Source organism: Etheostoma spectabile, chromosome 7 (assembly GCF_008692095.1).
Source record: "Etheostoma spectabile isolate EspeVRDwgs_2016 chromosome 7, UIUC_Espe_1.0, whole genome shotgun sequence".
NCBI lineage: Eukaryota > Metazoa > Chordata > Actinopteri > Perciformes > Percidae > Etheostoma > Etheostoma spectabile.
The window spans coordinates 3,148,892-3,171,866 of record NC_045739.1 but is presented as its reverse complement, the minus strand read 5'-3'; the positions used below and the strand labels follow the sequence as shown (position 1 = coordinate 3,171,866).

General features: G+C 38.4%; 1 protein-coding gene across 1 annotated transcript in view; it reads left to right on the top strand.

Annotated features, from left to right (window-relative positions):
- LOC116692869 (metabotropic glutamate receptor 4) overlaps positions 1-22,975 on the top strand; it is a 192,861-nt gene that overhangs the window by 130,210 nt on the left and 39,676 nt on the right. The window lies entirely within an intron of this gene.

The following is a 22,975-nucleotide window of genomic DNA, read 5'->3' as shown; positions in this document are numbered from 1 at the left end:
GACTGCACAAGCAATTCAGATTCTCAAATATGTATTCTTTAAAAAACATCCAGTAGGCAAACTTACTATGTAAACACATTGATTCAATTATTTAATTCATATTGCATGTGCTACATTTGATTTAACCCTATAATATTTAGAAAGATCCATATTTGTTTGTGGCTGAGCGATATAGAGAAAACTCAAATATCACAATATTCTTGACCAAATACCTTAATCTTGATATTGTGACGATATTGTATTTTGAGATTTTTGATTAATATTCTCCAGAAAATTATTTAATGACTTAATGGGTAAAGGTAAATAATAGGACAGCTAGAATAGTCTGATAAGATCAGAAAATGACATCACTTTATTGTAACGCAGCCTGTAAAACCAGGAAAAAACACATTATAATTTTAAGATATATCCAAAATGTAAGATGATATCTTGTCTCATATCGGGATATTGATACAACATTGATATATTGCCCAGCCCTACCTGTGCTTATACTTAAGTATGTTGGAATGCAAACCATAACTTAGATTTAATTTACTGAATGTGTAGAAGTAGCGGATATAATTAGCTATTTTTTTCCTATTAGCCAATAAAGCTACAACTCATTGTGGAAAGTAGCCAGTAAACACACAGCTATCTATGCTGTATTAGTTCTATCAAATCACATTAGAAGCCAGCCATACCACGGCAACCATGCTACTGTACATATATAAATAAAAACAAATATATATATATATACACACACATACACACACACTATACACATACACACATTTTTTTATGAAACAGAACGTTGGGTATGATTTATGTTGAAGTCTGAATTCTTTCCCTGAAATCTGACTTTGCACTAAGCTCCCAACTCTTGTCTCCAGGGAATGTGTGCATCTGCTACACAAGTGCATACAGTAGACTCAATGCAAATTGAATTTGATTTGCAAATAATATTGCGAAGCAGTGAGAGTGTGAAAGTGAGGCTACAGAGCGAACCCGGAGCAAAACGAGGAGATGGCATTGTACAGTGTTGGGACCACAGCCCGTTTGGCGCAGGGCGCTGCCGGCACAAGCTTGGTCTGACCCCTGACCCTTTCTGAAGCAGAATGTAATCACTACCGACATGTCCAGTACTCTCTGTGCCACCGCGTCCCTTTCTTTCCTGCCAGCTCTAAGCTTCTGCCCATCATCAGTCATCCTGGAGAAACACCAGCAGCAGCAGATTACTCCTCCCTCCAGTCTCTCGAGCTCCGCTGCCTATTTGCCTAACAGTCCATGCAAAGACAGTTCCAGTATGATTTGAGCTTTTTCCTCGCTCCTATTTTGAATTTCTTTTTTCCCCCTACTTTTAAAAGATACTGGTGTTAAATAAGGCCTAACCTTGCAGATACTGTACATATAAATACGTGGGTATATCAGTTCTTTAGAATTCCCAATCAAATGAAAAAGGACGGACATAAAGAGGAGAAAAGCTACAGGTACTCAATTGCAACGGCCTCTGCAGTCATGTAGAGGTTTAAATAGGTTTGAGTGATTCTCAAATGAATGCCCTACAAACTGGTACAGTATGTCATTTATTAAAGAGCTGAAATCTAAAGGGTTGTCAACATGTTTAGTTGAGAGTGAGTTCCTTTGGTTTTGAATTTTATAAATCTGTTTAAATCTTAGCTTTATGGTAATAAATTATAGTTTGAAACAGATGCAGGTATCTGTGAAAGAAGAAAATAGAATAACAAATAATTTAGTAACAGTGGTAGGCACTACATGAAAACCACAAGCCGATGTAAACAATCCAGATTTTAAAAAGTAAAGGCTTTCATGAGATAGGAAAGGTATTCAAAAACTTAGTTATGTCTTTAAGGTTATAAGTAAACATGTATTTTAGTGATCCACACATGTCTCTGGATCTGCTGCTTTCTTATTCTCTAAATGTCTGAGCACAGGTGAGGAATCCCTAAAGCTGCCTCCAATTCACAGAGCTCAGCCTTTCATTAGATCGAGCCCTAACCGAGTCATGAAGGCCTAAAGCCCAGCAAACGTCTCATTACTCCAAACTCCACCTGTTCCGTATTCCTCTATAGAGATCTGATACTTTCAAAAGGGATTTTATTGCATTGAGTGATGTCATGGCACAATCCAGCGTGCCTCCGGAGGTCACACCTTAATTAGAAAGGTTTTTGTAAGCATCCAAGGGGAAACATGCTTGTTGCATTATGTTGGTTAGGTACAAGTATTTTTCCCATGATGGTTTGGGTGGTAAGTTGTGTTGGGACTGAAACTGTGTTTTTGGGGCCCTATTACATAGATAATTAAAAACTATTGCAGTCTTTTGTCGCCAAATACAGCTATTGTATAGATCAATTGTGTTTACTTTTTTGTTAAATTTGATATAGTTCATTATCAATGTCTAATGTTGTGTTTACCTATCTAAGAGATAATGTAACTACTATTTAGCCATCAATAAGAAAATTACCGCAGGAAACAGAAACTCTTGCAACATCAGTGCATGTGCCCTTAGAATAGTTTTAATTTAAGTATGATAAAACAATACTCTAATATTATAGTGGTAATTGCAGTAGCAGGGCAGTATATTAATACATACATACATACATACATACACAAAAATACAATATAGTATATATTTCATAAAGAGTCCAAATAATACCAAAAAAAAGAAAATTATAACACAAAAGTGATAAATCAACACCTTGAAATCACATCTTAAGATGTACTTTACATCAACATGCCTTTCATATATTTTTTAATTGCGTATGACACCAACTGATGATCAAATGTGTGAAATACAAATTCACTGTTTAAAAGTTAAAAAAGAAAGAAGGAAAGCAATGTCAACACAAAGATCAACTACTAGACGAGCTTCTAGTTTTGAATGTCTCAGCACATAGGGTCAAACATCTGTCTCTATACAGTAGACATGTGATGGGGCACAACAGAACACTCATATTCACGTTATTTATAACACTTTCTCAACTTTCACTGCCACTTGGACTGACAGTCAAAGACAGCATGTCAGGTAAAATTGCCAACCATGCAGACAAAATCAATGTTTAGAGACAAACGCCGCACTCGTCTCACTGCCTTACAATTGTAAAAAAGAATTTAGACAAACATCTGTCAAATCTCCCAGGCTACAGCTCCTTTAAATCTGCCGACTGGAGTGGTAGCTGCAAAACGTGTACATGCTCAAGTGTTGTTTGATTCCCATGTCCCGTCCTCTATTCAGGCTTTGATTAATTAAACAATAGAGACACAGTGGGTTCTTTCAAAACCAAAGCCACAGGTAGTTGGCTGTTAAATGGGTTCTGCAGTTGTCTGCTCACGTAATAAAACAGCCAGATCAGAAGTGGCCAAATGTTCCGTCTCATTAAACAGCCAAAGGCCATACTGAGCAGCAGTCTCACCCACCCAATGTCACTGTGGCCCTGTGTTCACTGTGCGCCTTTGTGTGGAGGAAAAGGGATTTTAGCTTTGAATGGCACATTCGGGTACATTGAAGTAGGATAACAATTACGTCGATTATTTTACTTTATTGAACAAAATTATGATTTATTCATTTTGAGCTCAATTTCTGAGGTTTGTATGTATAAAAAAAAAAAGAAAAAAAAGAAGAAAAAAAAAGAAAAAAAGAAAAAAAAGAAACCAACATCTTGGAAACAGAATATAACTGGAAACAGACAAAGTTTTTGCCTTCTTAAAATAGATTTTAAAAAAGCGGAATTACGAAACGTGACAAGAATGTTAGTTTTCCTTCAAGGACTTTGTTTTTTAGATTAGGGCCTTATTTGTTCTCAAGAACATTTTAGCGGAGATGCTAGCTCTACAGAAAGAGAAACAGGTTGCTGTGCTGACGCATAGACCATATGCTTGTGAGGCCCTATCATCAAGATATTACAGCCGGTGTGTCTGTGCTAGAATTCGGTTATTTTTTTCCAGCCCAGTCCACAGATAGTCCAGACGTCATATATAAATATAATGGCAGTTTTCATTTTGAACTTTTCTTGACAGCGCCCTGCAGTTTAATTTTTCTGTTTAAGACTAGCTGGAGGAAAAATTTTAAACTTTCTCCCATAATGTGATAAGACAGAATTATTAAAGAATAAAGTAGTCCAGTCATTCACATATCCATTTAGTTTTACGCTGCGTCCATTTGCTTCCAGGCAAAAGGGAAAAGAATGAAATAATATGTGTGGACCTATCTGGTCAAATAAACATTTTCTGAAAAGAATATTAGCGTGTGCGTGTGTGGGGGGGTGTTGAGGCTTTGTGTTGGGTGTTAGATGACCCGTGGTCCTGCTGGCGAGAGAATCTGATATCATTTGACCCCCGCTCACAGGGCTTTCAAGTGGAAACGGAATTTAACTGGAAACTCAGAGTATTTGATCAGACTGGCTGGACTTGAGTATCGGTACAACGGAGCAGAAACAGTTTGACACTGGGGCGGTCGATATCTCCGAGGAGGTTGAAAATAAAATTCAGTGTCTGTGAGGGCAAGCATGAACTCAAGCTGAAGACTGAGAACAACAATTAGGACAATGGAGGGGGACTGGCATGCTTCTGCTGAGATGAGCTTGTCTTTTTTGATAACAGGGGTAAGATGAATTAAAAGATTTCTTTGATGTTTTGAAAATCATGAATCACAGTTTTGTTCGTTCTTAAAGCTTTAGTGTGTAACCTTTTGATATTATTAAAACGTCCGTTACATTCACGCCTTTGCCAAATGAGTTGCTACAAAATTAATTAAGACTATCGGCTCCACACAACTCTCTCTGTATTTCTCAGTATGGCTGTGTTCAGAAGATTGTGTCGTCCGGTGACTTTCCCTCCGCAGAAAGTCAAGTGAAGATAATCACCTCTTCTGAAGAATCAATCATGTTTTTTCAATCCTCCGTGTCCTCCTTGGCTACTAGCAACTGCGTGGAGGAGGGGTGGGGGCGCGTCGATGATCACGGAAGGCTAGTTTCGTGTGGAAGTGCCAACAGTTTTGTAATTACTTTAGTCAATCTCAGTTGTCTTTTTACACCCATCAACAGCAATGCCTCCTTTACCATTTACGAGGATCTTAAATACAATTTTAACAGCTTTTTTACTAAACTGTTCTTCAGCGGTGACTAATCCGAGGATAACAATGCAGTGATGCATTTGTGTCCACATATGTAATTTAGATCAAGTTTTTATTTTTTTGCTTCACTTGAGTTCTTTCTGAATATTGCCTTCAACTTTCTTGAATTCCCCAACATTTGTCTGGGATAAGAAATCATCTCTTTTTTTCTATGATGAAAAAAAACATGCATTCTGTGGATATTTTGTCTGCAGGAAGTGTACTGTTTGGTCCTTAGCAAGAATTGCAATCTGTTAGGGAACATAATTGTTGCCATGTTCAATTGCTTTCCAAAGGGGTGGGAATGTTGGCAAGCTATGCTCTTTTTTCTGGTGTTTTATAGGAATTTAGTGAAAGCTTCTGGATTTCTTTTGGCAGTGAAACAAATCAGTTTACCTTTTATTGAAGATTTACGTCACAAATTGTGAATTCATCCTGATATAATCCAACATGATACAGCGTATTGTATAATAAGTCACCTGTTTGCAAAGTTATACCTTAATCTATTGAGGAGGTCATAATGCTTAGGGTGTACAGCCACGCTAGACTGACATTTGGTTTTCCCAGAGGCGCGCCACTAGGGAGGGTTGTCATATTAATCTTATAATTAATTCACTTTTACAATGTAAATATAAAGTCATTTTTATAACGTTCTACCAGCTTCAAATATCCACTTATATTTTAAAGTAGAAGGGCACTCAGAGTGAGAAAGCATGCCCCATTTTACAACGTTAATGCAGTGTACATTTTCCCAGATACATTTTCAGATACCACATGAATGCCCAAATGCCCTCTCTTGCAATGTTAACAAAAGTGAAAAATAATTTGTATATCTGCCCCGTGATTCAGATCAACTCCAAAATGTAATGGGTTCTTCCTTGGTCCATGCTACACCCTTCCAACAAGTTTCATAAATAATTGGGCCAGATGTCTTTCTGCGATCCTGCTGACAAAAAACCAAGCCGAGTATTAAAGATGACTCACTGTTTTTCCAAAAGGAGGCCATGCAGGAAAGCGTGTGCAAAACAAAATACAAATTATATAGTCAGAGGAAGAAAGTTTATTTTCACTGGAGGTGTAAACAACCGATCCAGTAAAAGATAGCTCAGCAGTGAAGATGCAGGAGACGGAAGGGAGGCATGAATGTTTAATGTAAGACCATGCAAGCTTCATGATTTTTTGTTTGGCATGCTGATGGCATGCCATCATCAGGACTGTTTTTTCAAATGACAGAACGTCAGACATCGTTTTATCAGCGTTTGCTGGACTGGTCACTGAAATGTTGCACCTTCAAGACGCAGGGCTATTTTAAAAAAAACAACTATATTTTCATTTGGGTCATTGTCATTGTATAACATCCATCAAACCCCTACCTCCTTGGGATTACGGTTGGAGTATCATTAAGAAAGATCATCCCAACAAAAGAGGGGTAAAAGACTTTTCCAGTATGTCTTGCTGTTGTCCCCCTTCACCCTTGAAATGTAAGACTGTCCTTGGTGCACAAGTCTTTGCTCCCTCAGTAGATTTCCTTCTGCTGTGCCTCCAGTGTCCTTATTAAATAGTGTACGGTCTTCTGCAGTAATGGAGGCTGACGCTCAGTGCCATTTTTTCTCACCTTGTAAAAAGTAGTGGGATTTCTTTCCTCCTTCTGCACACTTTTCCATTATATGCCTGTATGTAATCATATTAAGTGGATTTCACGGTCTCAGGTGGTGACACGCTTTACGATGAAAGTATTAGAAGAATGTATCTCAGGTCCATCGTACAAAATTAAACCCACAACATTTTTCTCTTGTGTTTCCTTTTCTCAAATCTGTACACTGACACTTACATAAATACCGTTGAATGGATCCTTTCAAATCAGAATTAATCTGATGTTTTGGGTCTTAAATGACAGGTGAAGCAGGGGAGGAAGAGGAGGAGGGCAAAGACAGCACACGGCAGCACAGGGATGACAAGGAGATTATGCAAATGTTAGAAATGAGGGTTGCGTGCTGAACCCTTTGTCATGAGGGAAATGTCAAAAGGAATGACTTGAATACTCATTAACCTGAAATACCTAGTGAGAAATATTATCTGAAGCAGAGGTTTTAGTCCCATTTTTAAATGTTCTGTACAGGCAATACAACCAGGACATTACTTATGTGTAATTAATGCACCTTGTGAACTTATGACAGTGTAGCTATTAAGATCTTAAAATGATCAAGCCAAAGCACTAAAGTCTGAGTACTGAATGGATTTCATGTTTAAAGCCTTACTCTGCAATGGCATTACCAGAGCAATTAAATAAATAAGGTGGAATGCAAATTTGTAGCTACAGCATAGTTTCCTGTCTAGTGTACTTTTATTATTGTAAGTATAATGTATGTGCAAGGAAGAAAGGAAGGGAAGAAGAAAGGGAAGAAGAAAGGAAAGATGGCAGGAGTTCACGTCCCTGTGGCTCAACATGTTAAACACAGGGAATCCCTGTCAGGGCTCCAACAGATGCTCCTCCTGCTTCAGGCCTCATTGAGTCCAAATGAATGCCGTGTTGAGCCTTTGATGGTTACGACTAAGAGAGACATTGGAGGAATTTACTCTGACTTTGCAACCACCTGTATCATTACACCGGCACTGTTCACCTGCGGGCATTATTCATACTACTGTAACAATTCAGACATGTGACACTTAAACAAATACAGAAAAGTAGTCTTTTCTTAAACCTAAACAGTACGATTCTGATTGGATTTCCTATAGTTATTTCATTTATATATTTTATCTCAACTTCAGTTACATTGTTATACTGCTCTGCTCATTTAGTACTTTTTTTCATTTTCCAATGTTCATTATATGGTTTGATTGGAAGTTTGCAGCATTTCACAAATGGATTCACGTTTTTAAAACCGTCACAGCCACACTTTCAAGGATTGCTTTATGTTTCTTGCAACCACCTGGAACTTTGTTCCTCAGACAGTTTGATAAGCAATGAAGGGTTTTAGCTGCAGGTGTGCAGAGAGAGAATGATGTCAAGACTCTGCCACAGAGCTTTGATTTGCATACCGTGCTTTATCTTAATCATGTCACAGTGTCTTGCCAACACTGCATGTAAAAATATCCCAAAACTCAAATCTGTTTTTCTCAGTTATTCTCTATAATCCTTGTTTCGCGATAATAATCAGTTGACAGTTTACCCCCTTTCATCTGTGACATGCGATTAGGAGAAGGTGATCTGTTTTGCTAATGTGCAAACAAGATATATTGTGTGGTTAAACAATTAAGTTGTGATATACTGAAGGAATTCCAATATTAACCGTGTCCGCTTTGAGACCAGAAGCTTTTAGACCACTATTTTGGAAAGAAAAACAGAGAATTCATCTGAGGATTGTTCACTACTGTATCTTGGAGAAGTTGTATCCCCAACAACCCTGGCCTGGCCTCTGCTGGAGGCTGTCCTGGGGCCTGCCAGAGGCAGTATTAAAGGCCAAGATACTTCATCACAAAATGGATGAACCTTCAAGTAGTTCAGATCCTGCAGCTTCCTTTTTCAACCTTGATGCAGTCTGATGGCGTGGCACATTTTGGAAAGAAGCACGATTGGGCAGCATTTCTGATTGTGTGCTTGGAATCCAGTTCTGAGAATAATATATTGTCCAGAAACTAACTTATCTTCTTCCAGTAATGTGGCTTTGCACTGGTGTTCTCAGTTAGGTTAGAGCTCTCACAAGTCCCCCGAACGTGATGTACCCAGATTCGCTTTTCAGCCATTCAACTAAAGACATCTCCATATGTCCATCGTAACAGTGTTTTAAAACAGGATTATCGGGATTAGTGTTTTGCAAAAAGTCTAATTGCAAATGTAAAACCCTGTACTTTTTACTTTTTGCCTGAGGCCCCCTAAAAATAAATGGTTATTCCAAGATTTCCCTAATTAAATTTATAGAAACTGCATTGTTACAATGCTGGACCACAGACACTCTCAGTATCTGTTGAAGGCAACACTATTGTTTTTCATTATCAGGTTATACTGCTGATTCAGATTATGTTGTGCAAGTTCTTGTTACAGCGAGGGAGGCATTTATGTTTGAGTAGAGACCTTTTAGAAAAAATAAAGAAAGGCTTGCAAACTGGATTAAAGGTTTTAGGTATTTGGTGAAACGTTTTCATGTTTTCTAGCAGAGACAATCAAAAATGACAAGAACAGCTCTCACAATGCACAAATTTACAGAGTAACAGTTCTGTTGAAAACAATCATAATACACTTTATATCCAGTGCCCAGAGGTCAACCAACCCTTGTGGAAAACGTTTAATCTTAAACATAACACTTAGTGGACCTCAGGAGACAGTTTGGACCTATTTCGGTATTTCTGATCTGCCCTCGTGGTCCAAGTTTTCTTGTACGGTCATTCTATCTGACTGAAAAAGGACCATCTTGTCTCTTGGAATAGCCTCAGTGGTCTCGACCTGAACTGCTATGATAAACACAGCTCTAGGCAACTGTCTATTAATCAATAATCATTTGTTGTAAAAGATGTAAGAAAATAGTGAAACATGCCAACACAGACCCAAAGACCAAGGCGATGTATTTAAATTGCTTGTTTTAAACAACTGACAGTCCGAAACCCATTGGTATTCAGTTTACTAAGCAAACTAAATATGACAAAGAAAAGCATCAAATCATTACATTTGGGAAACAGAAACAAGTGTCTCAATTAATCAACCAACTAATTGTGAAAGCTTCACTCTAGAGCTTCTGCTTTCACTGGGTAGAAGTGATGTGGTGGAACACTATCTGCAAATAATAGGACCACACCAGGGTTTTCCCTACCATTAGAAGGCTTACGCCAGATACATGGTTCTTTGGAGGCTCCACGCAGACCTTTTGCCGTAGCCTACGTGAGTGCCCTGAAGTTTATAGTTTGTGCGTTCGTGTGTGCGTCGATCTCTTTCAGAGAATTGCAAGGCCTGCATGTGTGTGTGCGTGAGGACCGTGTGGTAGAGCAAGTGAGAGACTGAGGGCAATTAGCTTCGAAGCGTTTAAGGACTCTAGAGGTGTAGTGGGGTGGGTCTCCCATGTGCTTTCTGACCACGGTGGGAAATCTGTAGGAAGAGTTAACCCTCTCCTTGATTTTACGTTTATGGAGAAGGAGAACCAGGAAATGAGTAGGTGGAAATTAGGCCTGCACAATTAATGGTTATAAAAATCACGATCGCAATTCACGATTTAATTTTTAAATAACTTTAATTTTTTTGTAATTAAAAATAAATAATATACTGTATACATATTTTTTAATGACTTTGATTCTCCTTTAATTTTACGAGCTGACTGCTCTTTGTTTACAGGCTTGTGGTAATGTGCAATGTGTTATGGGTGTCAAATAAAATCTATGTTTGGTACTGCCAATTTGTTTTGTTTTGTCATGGTTCATGTGTGCAATAAACATTGCACTTCCGGTAGAGCACAATTAATCAAATTATAAATAACAATCACAATTTTGGCTTCCCACGATCAAATTTGCGTAATTGAGCAATATTTTAAATGCGTCATTCCATTCATAGAACGCTTTTTTGCAAAGCCAATCTACCGCTCCGTAAACCACTGTCCGATCATAAGCCAGTCAGAGTTGTTCCCTGCACCGCGCAGCTTAGTTTCTAAGTGGCGGTTATACGGTTATACGTTGGTCTCAAGGTTTACCAGTTTACCAGTAAATGCAACATTGTGTCCCGTCTGTGTTGTTTTTCAGACAATAACAGTGACCAGTGCTAGTTAGTGTCTTTTAGCTCACAGGGCTTTGGGATGCTAGTTAGTGTCTGTTAGCTCACAGGGCTCTAGGTTGCGACTAACATTTTTTCCTCTACGTCGCACCTAATGTCCTTGCATCCGTTGCCTCTCCACAAACGAAGCAATGTTGTTTATAGCTATATGGTTTAATTTTGCGTTACATGACCCATTTCTACTGTAAAGCCATGCCTGTGTTAGTATCTCTCCTCTAACTCTCCGATTCCCCGCCCCCATTCACTCAAACACTGCTCCCAGCAACACAGAGAGACACAGCGGCGGTCCACTCTTCTGACATAGGTCCACAGTTTTAATTGTTATTAACACAGCTCTATATTGTTAAACATGAGAGGCAAACCTGTATTTGTACCAGTGTTTCCGTTTGAGTACAACTAATGTCAGTCCGTTGAGTAATAGCGTGTGAGACGGAGCCTGCTGGACCTGGGCGAGACATGACCCATGGCCCATGGCCCCCTCTCTCCCTAGCTCTTTTAATCATTTATTGTTGAAAACGAAACAAGATACTTTTTTTTCCTCTACATATTTTCATTTACATGTGTTGCAGCTGTATGTCTCTACAACATACAACTTCAACATAAGAAGAATGTACCACAATATAGATGTGAAAGCGGTTATTAATAGACTATGTGACAATAAAATTTGTTTTGGTTAAAATCAACAAATAATTGTGATAATTAAAAGCTTTTTGAGTGTTTTTTTTTTAATATTATTTGCTCTAGCCTTTCCAATGTTTTAGACAAAGATATGCTTATAATGGTCCAAAATGATGTGAAATTGCATTTTTGTTACTTTTGAAAAATGTAATATTTCTTTCTCCTAATACATACACCTTCCACAAAACACTGCACACCAAAAATGACAAATTCACACACACTGTACAGCCAGGTTACTATTAGTAACAGAAGTAGTAACAAAAAACACCACATGCCATTTCTACTGCTACAGCTCTTTGTCCGTGACCACACAGAACTTGCTGCTGGATGTATCAGCATGAAAAATGCCAGCAGAGCCAAGAAGCTATTTATCACATCCGAAGCACTGATAACGACACTATTGTGATGTGCCAGGGGATGAACTAAAAAAGAGATTTCAATTCAGTATGTCAACCATTATTTCATTCATCTGTTGTCAGAACTTTATGCTCGCTGACGGTAACATATCAGAGCCTGACAGGCTAACGCCAGATGTAGTTGCAGGGAAGTTTACAGCATCTCTTTGACAATGTAAGAATGTGCACCTCGAGGTCTGCTGCAGTTAGCTCTTCACCCGTGCCCACGCCTGATTAGATGGCACCATTAATGTTGGCTTTCCTCATGGAGGAGGCAATATATACTTTTACTCTTCAGCAAAGCTTTAATGACCTCTTGAGAGCTTTACAATGTTGATTCTCCCTGGTGTGACCCATGGTTGTCAGGTGATGCATTTTACCACAGCGCAGAAAAGCTAATTTCACAGTGCTAGAGGCCTGTCTTTGATTTATAAAGCATTTGCACAGAGAAGTAAAATGTCATTCAGTCATTTAGAAATTAGTTTTTAGCTGACCCAGACCCTGTCGTCATGTAAAGTTTTTTTTTTTTTTTATTAATTCAGGATCTTGGAACTGAATAAACAAGATGCTCTCCAGCTAAACTGCTATATAACATGCAGTTACTATTTTCTCCTGAAGAATATAAAACGCATTCTTTAACTTTCTGTACTTGTGCGTATCCTCAAGTCAAACCGACATTTGTACAAACATCTTTGCTATTACCACATCTTCGAAATTTGCAGCTGCTGGAAAATAGGACAGTGCCGGATTTCTCAAGCTCCTGCCGACGCAGACAAATCATTTGTGCTTACACCGCTGAGATGAAACGATAGTTTCTAATGTAATGTCATGGTTGCCAATGAACGGAGCTCATCCTTCTTAGCAGCAGCAATGTTTCAGAGTTTATTTTTGAAGAAACAGCTTATGTGCATTTTATCTGTGGTCTCAAATTTCTTCTTGAATTAAATTGTCAGCGCTTTATGTTATCCATTCAGATTATTGCTAGTGAATCAATTGTGGTTAAGAAATTTAGTCAACATAGTAAAAGATAATTCAAAACAAAATACACTATGCAATTTAAAACTATCATATCAGTCATACTGAAACGTGACAAGTGTAACTAGCCAACTAAATTTAGAATTGAAAACTTCCCTCAAAATGATAATGTGCTTCAAAATTACTCAGTAGTGGAGGAATTGCATATTTCCAGCATGCACCGAATTGAAAGAACTGTGTGGGTGGGATGAAAAATAAGTACGAAACAACATGTTCTGTCACTCCTGCCTTCTTGCCCTCCCTGAGCTCTCCCTGCACTGTGAGGATAAATAGAGAGCGGGTCCATTTCCCTCCGGGACTTACAGCGTGCTGATATCGGAGCAGAGTTGCTGACAGATGTTATACCACCATTTGGCTTTAGAAAATAGCTATGCCAACAAATACTTTCAGTTGATCATCAACTTTGAGGCCAGAGTGTAACTACATCTCCACCTTGCTGTGTTCTCCCATATACACTTTCCCAGATTGTTAGCAGAGTCATCAATACAATCTTGAGTGAATAATCTTTTTTTTTTTTTTTAAGAGACCAAAGATTAGACCCATGCAGTCCATAACACTTAATTTAACAAACTGGCCCAGAGTACAACACCTGTTGGGGCACTAAAGTTGCTTCAAAGCTCCCTTCCCTAACTTTTATTATAATAAAGGAAAGTCATCAGTCTCAAATTAAATGCCTCAGGTCTTGTTGGAAAGAAGTGTTTAACCCTGGTGTTGTCTTCCCATCATCCATGAAAAAAATGCCTTTTTGGTCACTTTTTTTCAACATTATTATTATTTTTTTGTCATTTTTGTCACTTTTTAATGTTGTGGATGCTTTTTTATGTATTTTTTAATGTTGACATTATTTCAACGGCCCATTGTTTGTGACAAAAAAAAATTAAACTAACTGAAAACGTGTCAATTTGACCCAAGGACAACATGAGGGTTAAAATAATACTAGTAGCTGTGCTACTGACAACCTATCTTTCAAAAATATTATTTTTTTAAATACAGTGAGTTTAATTCTTCTTGCTGACTGAGGCAACTAACAGAAGTTCACATGGAAAGTATTGAACTCACTATTAGCTGTAGCAATTTTGAGCTTCAGATTTAACACTTAAAGTTCCCCTATTATGCTCATTTTCAGGTTATTATTTGTATTTAGAGGGTTATATCAGAATAGGTTTAATTTTCAAAAAAATACCTTTTTAGCTATAGAGTGGGGCATCACACATCTGGTCCATCTTTGTTGGGACTCGCACATGCACAGAAGCTAGGTCAGCACTACTAGCCAGTCAGAAGCAGAGTATGAGGGCGTGCCACGCTAGCAGCTAGGCGAGCATTATAACCTGTGTTACAAAGTGACGAGCGGTCGTCACGGAAGTAAATGCTGGACTACAACAGAGCTGTTTGGAGCAGTTTGTGAACAGTGTTTTCTGTTGGAGATGGTGAGTCCCTTTGGGGGGGACTTTGGGCTTTTTCACATTGTACACCTATACTGTGCACAAAAAAATATATTTAACACAATGAAGGAAAGGGAAAAAGCCAAAAAGCAAAATATGAACACTTTAACATCTAAATGTTAAGTTAGAAAGCTCCACATATTCAGTTTCATGCTAACTGCAGCCTGCAGGGACGCACAAGCAAAATAGAAAGGCACGGCCATTTATAATAGAAAAGCATGCGGGTTATTCCCATTTCAGCTGGACTAAAATAGAGCAGATCAATGCTGTAAAAAATACAGCTAGCTGAAAGCAGTTATTGATACATTTTTAATAGTATTTGTAGAATTTGTGTAATATTAAGAAAACATTCTCATACCAAGCAAAAAGTTGGTAAAATGAAAACATGTTTGTTATTGTCATGATTCATAATTATTGATAAACCCAAAAATTTAAATAATAGAACAAGCTTTGGTCTCTGGTATTTTCTTAATAGAAATGGTGGCTTCTTTTACAGAACACATATCGGAAGATACATCACAGCAACTGCAGTCTTCTTTAATGCAATCTAATTTCACACATCACCATGCAGATGTCTTTCTTATTAACATTAGATTATCTCCCCATGAGGACATTTTAAACCAATTATAAACGACAACACAGCAAGCTAGGATATTGCTTCCATTTTCTTTAATCTTCTTTCTGCCACCTAAATTGTAAGCTTTTTCTGTCAATAACGTAGCCAGGCCAGCTTACAGAGGGAGTGTACGGCTAGTTATTAAGAAAATAAAAAAACTTTAAAAAAAAACAACTATGAAGGCTCATATGTTCTCTGTAATTATTACCGATTTCTTTACATGTTAAAGACAATTTGCCATAGAGGTCAATGAGAAAGAACATTCACCAGCAGCCAATAGTATAGATTTCGATAACCATATTGTAGGGAGACATTTTGTAGATGGATTCATTTGTTTTGTAACATTGCCACGGTTATTATATTCCAAATCATTATCAATATTTTATGTAGATATTAAGAAGCATTGGTAGGGTATACTTGTCTATTAGGAGAAATAAAAAAGGTCATCAGACTGCGGCACATTTGTGAAATTATCCACTTATGAAAGTGCACTTTTGAGTTAACAATTGACCATGAAGTAAACAGCACACAACATATTATATCTCCCATTTCAATTTCCCCATTGGGGATCAACAACAGATTAAAAAAAAAAAAATCCTCAAATGTTATGAATACAAAATTGTACAGATAAAAGTGCTGCTTCCGAAAGTGATGCTAGCTTGAAAAAGTCTTACTTTTTTTGTTAGAACTGTGTTTAATCTACAGATGGCCTGACCAGTTTCTTTTTGAAAGAATATATGAAATAATACAGCATGAATTCTGTAAAGTTGCTTTAGCTGCAAAACTCTGAGAAACTGACTTGAGCTGTCTTTGGGATGTATGTTATCCTTGTTTTGAGAAAATATTACTCAAATTATTATTAGCCAAACTAGTAGTAGGGCTCTATATTAATGCATTGTAAGAGTCCTCTAATATTTTTCCTCCCGTCTATTTATGAATGAGAGGCCAAATACATCTTCCAATGTAATACAGACCAATTTAGCAACATTACAATGTGCAGCCTCAAAATTCACCACAGAATAGATTCAAAACTTGATAAAACATTTTCAATAAGGTTATTCATATTGCACTTATTTACATTAACAGAGCAAAGGCAGACAGAGCGAGTGTTTGTGTGCTGCTCAGTGATATCTGAGGAGAAACTTGACTCTCACCAACCTCACATTCAACCACCGTCCAGACTCATTTTCCAAACAGCACATCATGGTGAATCCAGATCAAAGATATTAACCTGTAGACTCACAACAAGTCCCTGATAGGTTGTTCAGGCTCAGGCACATTCATGTGTTCGAAATTCATTTTAAATGAAAACTGTACAGACATATACTGTAAAATGCATTCGATTTACACAATGTTGGCTCATGGATGTGTAAAATGACACACATGCTCGGCTTAATAAAGACAAATTACACATGATACACAGGTGGAATTGGGCTCGTTCATCTTCTCCCCGCTAATATGAAAGTCATTTAGTTCAAACCAGAAAAATTGTCGGTTCAATCCCCCGGACCAGCAGGATAAATCTGGGTGGGGAAAGTGAAAAGCAATTTTTACTGTGATTTGTTTTGTTTTTCCCATGTTGCAGGCAGGAGCAGGTCAGTTACCGTCTGTAAAATAACCTGAGCCCTCCCTATAATATGGCAGAGAAGAAACATTCGGTAGTTTGGGCTATCTTTGTGGCTCAGCAGTCTATAATAATTATAATGGGATATTATACTGTAATTGATCCCCTGAGGAGAAATTCATTCCTTTTTATCCCCTCAGCCTTGCACAGTAAGGTAAGAGCCAGCAACAGAACAGTGCCTCAGGGACTGTGTGGGATCTAGGGTCCTGCTGGTCCTGCTCCAGGACATTTTAGCAAGTGGGGGGCCTTGTCTGTTCCAAGGTGGTAAGCGTTTCAAGACTCTATTTGTCCGTTGTTTCATTTCTAAAGAAACACGACAATGTATAAAAGGCTCCATTACCTTGTATCTCACATTATGGCTCCGTAGCAGACGTTTTTATAAAAATATTATAACAATTGTGTCGTAACCACGTGACTTACCGTCGCATATCGACAAATCAACGTATTGCCAGGAGAAGCTTGCAGACAGTTTTGACTTACATTGGCTGTTTAGGTTTAATTACTGATCTTAACTAGCATGTCAGTTGGCAATAATTAGCCTGTGTCTATGTTATCTCCTAACATATACCTACACTCTCCATCTCTGCTGATTGGGAATGATTGAGATTTCTCTTGGCACAGCTACCAGAAGACTTACAACTTTCAGACAGGTTGACGACGTAGTTGTGACGTGGGCAACCTGTCTGAAAGTGGGAGGCTGCGCAGTAAAGCCTAGCCATCACCGGAAAAGTAATTCTAATATCCTTCAATGAAAAAAAACGCAATCTGTTGGTCCACTTCTTTAACTGTCTATGGTATGTTCAGGGTCAGTGTCCCAATTGATTTCAGCACCCTCTTTCACACTCTCCTCCCAGACTTTAACTACCACTCACCGGCAGCTATGTTTCTGATAAGTGGGCAAACACAATCTGTGAATAAAGTATCAATATCAGAACACAGCACACTTCCTGTTGTTCTACGGCAACATTTTGCTACCTGAGAGATTGGTCAGGATTTTACCCGTTTACCGGTTACTGTTTTTCTTGTTTAAAATCAATTCCATCCATTTTCTCTCCCTCTCGGGGGGTCAGAGTGTGTCCCAGCATGTTTTGGATGAAAGGCACAGAAACATTGGACAGGTTGCCAGTTTATCACAGGCCTCTGATCAAACTGATTTGCATAAATCACTTGGTATACAGTTTACAAAATGAGAAGGGGATATTATTTATTTCCCTATTTAGTGCTGTCGACATTATATTGTTTGGGTTCACAACATTTTCCATTACTTTGATCTCCTCTGAGAGTATTTATATAATGTAATGTGAACTACTGTGATCACACCACTGCTGTTCTGTACATTAGACTACTGGTCAGCAGCCAGACAGTATATACGGGACTATCAATAAATAGATGGAACAACACTGCCGTTCAAAGCAGATGGGAATTCAAAGCTCTGTGCAGCTCAAACAGGCTTTCTAATTATTAACTGATTGTGTCTGTAGCCTAACAAATCATTTGCGGCCAAAATAAACAGCAGCTACAGTGCCAAGGCTGGTTTTAGCCTGGTCCAGTTAGGGTGGGCTTGGAGAAATAATAGGTGGGCAACTTGGGCTGGTAGCCCAGAGGTTAGAGAAGCTGATTAGTAGCCTTAAGGCTGTGAAAACAGCTTTTTTTTGCTATGAAAAAAGGTAAACACGTGAAAATTAAAAATATAAAAAACCTATTTAAATATAATGCAAGCTGTCAGGGATTCTGTATTGCTTTCAAATATCCATTCTCCCATAGATCAACTTTTCTCATTTCATTTTTATCTCTGCTGCGTTGGTCTATATCCATGACATTGCAATTCCACGATTGCTCCGAAAATTCCGCTTTTTGGCCGGATGTCCTGTTACCTTCCGCTTTCTTTGTGTTGGAATTTTCAAACTAAAGTGGATTTATGAGGACTATGGTTAACTGCTCCTCAGATCTCTACAGGGTAAATCCAGACAGCTAGCTAGATTGGAGTTTTCTGTTGCAACACTGAAACAACTTTTAACAAGCACATGTTCCACCAAAACAAATTCCTTCCTGAGGCTACTTTGCAGCGGCACCATGGCTCTGCCCGATGCTTAGAGATGCCCAAAAGGATTGTGATTGGTTTAAAGAAATGCCAATAAACCAAAACTAGTTTTTCTCCCATCCCGGAATGTTGTGTGGACTCGCCAGACCCTCCACCGCAGCGCTGTGGAAAAAGGTCTGGCAATGTGAGACTACTGCTGAGTTAACACACATGGAGACCCGGTTTACTCTTCCCTCCTCTACAGTGTCTTTTGCTGGGGGAAGTAACCTCTTTAACGTATTTATGTCAATAATACATTAATTCCTTTTAGTTAATTTATAAACCCCTGGACTGCAATAGCTTAAATGTGTTTGGCAGCTACGTGTTAATGTTTTCATTCAGCTTTGATTTTTTAAACCTACAGCGGTTAAGAATTATTGAAGCTATATTAATTTAGTTTTAGAGCTCGGTATTTTCGTTGCTAGTACGGTTGTCCAGCTGCAAATTTAGCCTGCTGGAGAACAAGGCAAGGGGGAAGTACTGGAGTTTATGCACCGATCCCATACCACGTAATAAAGCCTTAAAGAAAATCTATGTTAAAAGTAGTTTATTTATGTTCTTTTTCCGTTCTGTCAAACTGGATGATAAAAGAAAGTTCTGTGGCATTCATTGTTTGTTTGATCATGTTTCACAAAGAGTTTAACCTGAGCCATACTGACAACAAACAGAGAAATCATATCCCATCCATACAGGGTTAGCAGTATACACCTGTTAAAACATGATAAAATATATAACACACTGGTATCGGATCAGAACTCATGTCGGCCGAGACCCAAGTTCAGAATCGGTATCGGAAAGCAAAAAATGGTATTGGACCATCTCTAATAAAAAGGCTTTTTATTTCACCGCACCTTCCCCACTACACCCACCTGGGTGTAATTTGTGTGCTTCTGCACTACTTTTAAACAAGCACATGAGCTGTGCTGCAATTGAACACAGTGCCAGGGAATATTTAATGTTTATGACGGTGCGGTCTCTCCCACGGGTGTCAAATGAGAAGGAACATTAGTGTTCTGAGCTATTAGGAGACCAGAGACCGAGGCAGACAATGGAAAACACATGTGAGGAGGCTCGCAGTCTCCTCAGCAACAGATATTCATAGAGGTGGGTTTTGAGCAGTGGCTCAGAGGCTAAGACTGGTATAGGATGAGTGTTGGGAGAGAGTTTTCAGCAGTATGTGCTGTATGAAGGATGCTCAGCTTAATACAGTAGATTTGACTTTGCTGGCAAACGTTTATGGAAAGATAATTTATTGAGGTTTTGGCACACTTCAACAGGTCATTGGGAAAATGATCAAAGTAGCTTAATGTGAAGTTTAATATTACCATAAGTGTCCGATAATTGTGATACATAACTATAATTAATCAACAATGATCTTGTACGTCTCCGGAGACGCAAACAATACGGTAAATGGTGGGGGGGTTCAGAGCTGCTACACATTTATAATTAATTGCTTTTTAATTCCTCTATTTACAAAGTCACATTAGGTAGGAGATGGTATTCTGGTTCAGTTTAAGGGAAGTCAGATTTGAAGCGTTGTGGAGACAAGAGGAGGGGGAGACACCCTAACTGCATGCTAACTGGTGGAAAACTGAAATCCAGCTCAGTGTTTTATTGAAAAATTGATGCCTCATAGGAGACTTATTTCATTAGAATGTATAATGGAAGGCCTATAATTACCTAGACCAATTAAAAGCCACTTAGGTTGTATGAAAATGTCCTTTAGGAGCAGCTCTACACAGCTACATTAACTGTGTAAAAGATACAGCATGCAAACATTGAGAAGAAAACATTATTACACGTTATGCACTGTATTTATCTGTGTGTTTCATGAAAACAAACACTTGACATAGTGAAACTTGAGGGAAAAATGTAGAGTTACCCACAGAACCCAGAAAGAAAAAGTTATATTTGGAGCAGTTAGGCATTGAGTGTGTTGTTTAGTAGCTGCTCCCTGTCATGGAGTTTGGATTGGGGTCCTAAGTGACCATGTCTTTGACCATCCTGTACTTAGAGAGGAATGGGTGGACAGATGCATGGATGATTGAGTAGTGTTAGCAATAAAACAAATAGCCGTGTCTACCCTACAGGCAACAGAGTTACAACACTGGGCCCATGGAGGGCTTTTTCAATGTGCCTCAACTCCCACAGGCTGGGCTTTTATCCCCCTGGTCCTCCTGGTGTTCTCCCCAGAGGTTAAGCAATGCTGCAGCCTGCTGCTGCTCATGTGAGAAAAGAAGGAAAGAAAGGGATGAGTGCTCTGTTTCCACACAGCAGATGTTGTGGGAATGGGGGACTAAAGTACCAGTGAGGCAAAGACATAGAATCTAATGATTGATAGAGTCTTTGAGAGCAGAGAGCTCCTTCTATGCTGCTGCTGCTAAATTTCCCATGTGCCTGTCTGGGTAGTGTAATGACACAGAAGTAGACAAATAAACCTCTGCTTCAGTTTAATTGAAGCCTTAAAGTTCTCATATTATGCTTTTTGTCTTTTCCTTTCCTATATTGTGTTATATATCTTTTATTATGTAACAGGTTTACAAAGTGTAAAAACCCAAAGTTCACCCCAAAGGACATACCACCTCCAACAGAAAACATTGTTCACAAACTGATCCCAACCGCTCTATTGTAGTCCAGCCTTTACTTCCATGATGAACACGCTTCACTTTGTAACACACGTCATCATGTTCGCCTAGCTGCTAGCGTGGCACGCCCTCATACTCCGCTTCTGACTGGCTAGTAGTGCTGACCTAGCTACCGCGCATGTCCGAGTCCCAACAACGATGGACCAGAAGTGAGATGCCTCATTCTGTAGCTAAACAGAGAGCTCAACACACAGGGTGAAAAGAGGAGCTGCAATGTGCAGCACAACAAATGTGTTTTTTTAATATATTAAACCATGTAAACATATTGATATAACCTCTAACTATAATCATGAACCTGGAAATGAGCATAATATGAGCACTTTAACATATTGTGCCCTGTGAAATGGTTTGCTTGCATACTTTAATATATTTTAGCTCGTTGCTTAGTAAAACATCTGCAGCCAGATGCATAACATACTGTATATATCAGTAAAAAAACAGCAAACGTAGAGTTACATTGACTGTTCTATAACACCACCAAAGCAGCAGTCATTACTTGTGGCCATTACTGTAAGTACGGCTGAGGTACATCTCATTTGTTTAAATAAAAGGAGAAGATAGACAGGAAAATCATAGATGCTTCCAATATCAATTAAAAGAGTTGGAATTGAGCACACAAAAGTAAGTAATCAAAATTGAATGTAGTTGTGATCACTGCTAAGACTGCAAAAAATTGCAACCTAAACAACATTTCTACTATTGGATTGTGTCTTTCCATTTTACGTTTCATGAATGAATAATGTATTGTAAATAAATAAGTGTTCTTCCTTAAAATACAGGGGGCAGAAGTATACACACCCCTATGTTAAATTCCCATAGTGGCAAGCAGATTTTTATTTTTACAAGCCAGTTATTTCATGGATCAGGATACTATGCATCTTGACAAAATTCCCTTGGTCTTTTGAATCAAAGTAACCCCCCCATCATCACACACCCTTCACCTACCGAAAGGCATGGTTTTATTTCAGTTAGCTTAATAGCTGGTTTGATTTGCATTAAAAGATGATCTTATTCCCATGCCTGTCTCTAGGTATGAAGGGTGATGATGAAGGGTATGTGATGATGGGGGGTTATTTTAATTCCAAAGACCAAGGGAACTTTATCAGGATGCATAGTATCCTGATCCATGAAATAACTGGCCTTTAAAAAAACAAATCTGCCTGCCTCTATGGGAATTTAACACAGGGGTGTGTTTGCTTATGCCCCCAGCATTTTAAGAAGAACATTAATTATTTACAATACATTATTCATTCACAAAGAAAATTGGTGTCCTTAAAAGAATGGATTTTCCTAAATTCTTTTAATTAAGACATTAAGATCAATTTCCGAAACATGTTTTTGTTTTTATTCCTCTTTTTAATCAACTTAAGCATGGGTGTGTAAACCTATTCAAGCCACTGTATGCGTGAGGTGGGAAATGCATGTTTTTTTCATTTATGCAGTTCATTAAGTTTAACTTGTATGTTGCAATCTTTGAAATTTCCAGGCTCTTGATAAAATCTGTGTTACTTGTGGGTTTATCAACTGGAAATAAAAAAATTAGGGGTTTGATGCAACTGTAATGAAAAAAAAAGTCTTGCCTGCATGCAGTGGGAACATCC